At 42.5% G+C, this 5,494-nt stretch overlaps 1 pseudogene; it reads left to right on the plus strand.

The window, feature by feature from the left end:
- Positions 1 to 4,440: 4,440 nt before the first annotated feature.
- On the plus strand, positions 4,441 to 4,613 carry LOC111528895 (annotated as a pseudogene).
- The last annotated feature ends 881 nt before the right edge of the window (positions 4,614 to 5,494 follow it).

A 5,494-nucleotide genomic window follows, 5' to 3' on the forward strand; every position in this document is an offset into this window, starting at 1 on the left:
TTCTATTCTATTCTATTCTATTCTATTCTATTCTATTCTATTCTATTTTTTGAGACAGAGTCTCGCTCTGTCACCCAGGCTGGAGTGCAGTGGCGTGATCTCCGCTCACTGCAACCTTCGCCTCCCAGGTTCAAGCGATTCTCCTGCCTTAGCAGGGATTACAGGCATCTGCCTCCAAGTTCAACTGATTTTTGTTATTTTTAGTAGAGACAGAGTTTTCCCACCTTGGCCTGTCTGGTCTTGAACTTCTGGCCTCAAGTGAACTGCCCACCTCATCCTCCCAAATTGCTGGGATTACAGGTGTGAGCCACTGTGGCCCAAATCAATTTAAATGTTCATCAACAATAGAATGGATAAATATAGATGTTCCTCAACTTTCAATGTTACGTCCCAATTAAACCATCATAAGTTGAAAATACTGTAGTAAAAAATGCATTTAATACACCTAACCTTACTGAACACTGTACCTTAGCCTAGCCCCTACCTAACACAAAACCTATTTTATAATAATGTTGAATAACTTATGTAATTTATTGAACACTGTACTGCAAGCAAAAACCGGAATAGTTGTATGGGTACTCAAAGTATGGTTTCTACTGAACACACATTGCTTTCATGCTGTCATAAAGGGGAAAAACGATAAGCCAAACTATCTGAGGTCGGGGACTGTCTGTAAATTATGAAGTTTTCCCACAAAATGGAATATTATACAGCAATAAAAAGAGCAAATACAGCTGCTAGCAACAACCTTGATAACTCTAACAGACATAAGTTTGAGTGAAAAAAACAAACAAACAAACAAAAATGATCCAAAAAAGCACAGTTGAGCTTGAACAACACGGGCTTGAACTGCGCAGGTCCCTTAGACTCAGACTCTCTTCAGCCTCTGCCACCCATCAGACAGCAAGGCCAACCCCTCCTCTTCCTCCTCCTTCTCAATCTGCTCAATGTGAAGATAAGGATGAAGACCTTTATGATGATACTCTTCCTCCTAATGAACACTAACTATATTTTCTCTTCTTTACGATTTCTTAATCGCAATTTCTTTTCTCTAGATTTTTTTTGTAAGAATACAGTATATAATGTATATACAAAAATATATTTATTGGTTGCTTTTGCTTGTGTTATCAGTAAGACTTCGGGCCAATAGTAGGCTATTGGTAAAGTTTTTGCAAAGTCAAAAGTTATAAATGGATTTTCAGCTGTGTGGAGGGTCACTGTCCCTAACTTCTGAGCTATTCAAGGGTCAACTGTATATATTTATGATTCCAATGCTATAAAGTTCACACACTGGTAAACCTAATCTGTGGAATTATAGGAATCAAAATAGTAGTCTCCTTTGGCAACAGGCCAGGCGATCCAGACTTGGCACAAGGAAGGCATCTAGGGTACTGCTAACATACTAGTCTTGATCTGGATTGTGGTTTTACTTGGCAAAAATTCAAGCTGTACACTTAAAATTTGAGCTCTGAGCTGTGTATATGTTATGCTTAGTAATATCTACAATAGTAATGTTTGTAATATAATAGTAAGAATTAGGCCAGGCGCAGTGGCTCAAGCCTGTAATCCCAGCACTTTGGGAGGCCAAGATGGGCGGATCACGAGGTCAGGAGATCGAGACCATCCTGGCTAACACGGTGAAACCCCGTCTCTAATAAAAAATACAAAAAACCAGCCGGGCGAGGTAGCAGGTGCCTGTAGTCCCAGCTACTCCGGAGGCTGAGGCAGGAGAATGGTGTGAACCCAGGAGGCGGAGCTTGCAGCGAGCTGAGATTCAGCCACTGCACTCCAGCCTGGGCGACAGAGCGAGACTCCGTCTCAAAAAAAAAAAAAAAAAAAAAAAAAAGAATTAGATTTGTTTTAAAATATCTCCTATTAAAATGCAAACACCTCTCAGGGAGAGTCCTCCTTTTAACCCATCACAGAGCTCTCCTGAGTGGGGACCGGTTGAGCATGAGCTGGGAGCCAGGTAAGAGCCTGCAGGGCTGGCCAGGACTCAGAGACCATCCTCTGTAGGGGTGAGAGGGGACAGACTCTAAAGACACTCGTGGGAAGAAAACGAGCACTGCCAGTTGGCAGTGACAGCAGAGGGCCCCAGAGAATATGTATGCAAAGGGCAGGTCCGCGCCGATGGCAAAACCAGGCTCAGTGTTCTTGGATCTAGACAGCTCTGTTTGTTACCCAGCTCCTTCCCACTCTGCTCCTGTCCTCTAATGAAGCATGAGGCGTGGCTTTCATGATTTTGCTGGCCCTTTTAAATTACCCACACACAGCAGAGCAGAGACCACAATGCTAGTTTCTAGTGAGAGCTGTTGCAGAAATGTCATGAGACATGACAGTAAGTTTAAAGGGACCTAGAAGGTACCCAGCTGAAAGGGCTCTTTCTTATAGCTCTCTGTCATGTCCCCTCTCCTTTTTAACTCCATTTTCTCCATCTAATCCCTCATTGTCAACATATTTTGAATTCCTTCATTGATAAAAAAGAGATCCATGTTCCCTAGCCTTGAAGCCACCTAATGGATATTTGGGACAAGCTGCTAGAATACAAGGAAGGAGGATATAAATAAAAAGATAGAACTCATTCAGGAGGACCCTGCATTAAGGCAGACTATTAATACAAATCATTGCATTTCTATAACAGCAGGGGGGATTTATCATTTCATTTATCCAGACTTTGCTCAAGAATTTTTAAATGTGCCACAGTTTGCCCCATAGGCATCTGAAAGCACATGTGATTTTAACCAGTGTAATGTTTGAGTATGTCTGGCCCCCCATCAAGGTTGATAATAAATGTGATTTACAAAAATGTAGCAAAGTAGGTCACTGTTATCTGCAAACATGGCTCACAATAATCAAAGGAACATAGGAAGAAAATGATGGGAACATAGGAAGAAAATTTCCAAGATGTGAAATTAAATAGTGTGCCTTTTCTGGACAGATAGAATCCACTGCAAAAGCACAACAATGATCTGCTTTTCAGCCACCAGACCTACTCTTCTTGTAGCCACGTATGACTAAGCCCTAGGGCAATAGAAATAAAATCAGAAACCATTTGGTAAGTAGAATCTTGGGATATTATATTGACCTGTGTGTCCCTCATGGTGTCCCACCCTGTTAAGCCAATCAGTGCCCCAGCTAAATCCTAACCCAAATAGGCAGAGGATTATACAAATAAGCCAAAGTCATAGTCACTTCCCAAGTACCTCTCTGGCAGTCCCACCAATCTGCTGATGCAGTATCATGACCACCCACATAACAAAGGAAGGACTATTATCAGGATACCTTGCTACCCTACCTATAACCCTGAGAGATCTTATGTTTCCAATTGGCAGCATGATCAATTTTCTTAGCACCCAGAGCTAACTGCAAATGTTCAGGATTCTAGGTTTTATATACCAGTGAAAGGAAAATATGTATTCTTCTTTTATCCAACTATTGCTATGTTTATCAAGGGCTATAACTGGGCCCAAATCGTAGACAGAGCAGGCTCATTTAATAAGGGTGTTCTAATGCAACAGCTGGACACAAAAAGAAAAGGAAAGAAACAAAGAAAAGCCACTGTGCGGATATCTGAGGAATCCAATCCTGATCTCATTTTCATAAAATTATGAAGTCCCAACAATACACAGCAGTTACAAATTCTGCTTCATGAATCTTCATTCATTCACCCAATCAATGTGCCCTGACCATTAGCTGTGAGCTAGAAACTGCTGGGGGTGGGGAAAGCAGTGATTATTAATAAGATATAAACCCTGGCCTTAAGAAACCTTGAGTAGTGGGAATATCTGTGTGTGTACACATGCTCAGAAATAACTGAGTGTGCAAGTGCTATGGCTGGGGATATAAGGCCTCTAACAAGTATAGCAAGCTGACTCAGGCCACCCACAGATCAGGTCCTAATCCCTGGAACCTGTAAATGTTAACTTATAAGGAAAAGGGGTCTTTGCAGATATGATTAAGTTAAAGATATTGGCATGAGGAGATTATCCTGATGGGCCCTAAATCCAATCATAAATGTACTTATATGAGAGAGAAAGAGGGAGATTTGATACAGACACACAGTAGACATGGACATGAGAAGACAGAGGCAGAGATCAGAGTGATGCAGCCACAAACCAAGGAATGCCAGCAGCCACCAGAAGTTGAAACAATCAAGAAAGGGCTTCTCCTCCAGAACCTTCTGAGGGTGTGCGGCCTGAACTACCTTCCGACTTTGGACTCTGGCCTTCAGTCTTGTGACCAAATTCATTCCTGTGTTTTAAGTCATCAAGTTTATGGTCATTTGTAACAGTGGCCACAGGAAACTGATACACCAAAAGTTGAGAAAGTCTTTCCACGGGGGGAGAAAAAAAAACGCCTGAGCTGAGTTTTAGAAGGTGTGGAGATGGAAAGTGAGAAGTCAGTGGTTGGTTGTGGCTGGTGTAGAAAATGCAAGAAGGCACCACTTCTCAGCCTTTTAGCTAAGACCAAGTGTAGTATATGTTCCTATAAGTTTAAAATGCAAGAAAGTGAGAGATTAGTCCAGTCATGGGCTACATTATGGGGTTACATTATACATTGTCAATTATTTGTTTTGTTTGACATTTATTCATGGTAAATGAAAGGGAGCTATTGCAAGGTATTCAGCCATTTACAATTTAGATTTACATTTCAGAAAGGTCTCTCTACCTGTACTGTAGAGACCTTTACCACCCCCACCCCCATATCCAGTCTATTGGGAAATCCTATGGACTCTGTATTCCAAATACACCCAAATTCCTGCTTCTTTCCCTGTAGCCACTGTTACCATTCTGACCCAAGCCATGGTCATCTCTTTGGATTTTGAAATAGCCTTCCGTTTGGTTCTCTACTTTTCTTCTTGCCTGTCTGCAGCCTACTCTCAACACAGCAGTCAGCATGTCATTTAAATCAGATTAAGTCACTCCTCTCCTTCCCATTTCCCTCAGAGCAAAAGTCAAAGCCCTAGAATGCCCCTTCCCGTGCTCCACTGCCTCACACCCCAGTCCTGACCTCCCTCCCTCACCCTGAGGCAGACACAGTGCCTCCTCCCTGCTACTCCCTGAACACACCAACCCAGTCCTGCCTCGGGCTTTTCACATACTGGTTTCTTTGTTTGGAATGATTTGTCTCTTTGATATTCCTTACCTCCTTCAAGTCTTTGCCTAAATGTCACTGTCTTGATGGGTCTACCCTAACACACACTGTATTTTAAAGTGCAGTCTCCCTCTTACCCTGCTTTTCCTCTTTTCTTCCATATCTTCTAACATGTGTGATATAGTTTGGATGTTTGTCCCCTCCAAATCTCCAGTTGAAATGTAAACCCCAGTGGTGGAGTGGGGGCTTGGTGGAGGGGTTTGGGTCATGGGGGCGGATCCTTCATTAATGGCTCGGTGTTGAGTTCTCCCTCTGAGTTCATGCAACATCTGGTTGTTTAAAAGAGTGTGACACCTCTGCCTACTCTTGCTCCCACTCTCGCCATGTGGTGCCTGCTTCC

Source organism: Piliocolobus tephrosceles, chromosome 4 (genome assembly GCF_002776525.5).
Source record: "Piliocolobus tephrosceles isolate RC106 chromosome 4, ASM277652v3, whole genome shotgun sequence".
NCBI classification, from domain to species: domain Eukaryota; kingdom Metazoa; phylum Chordata; class Mammalia; order Primates; family Cercopithecidae; genus Piliocolobus; species Piliocolobus tephrosceles.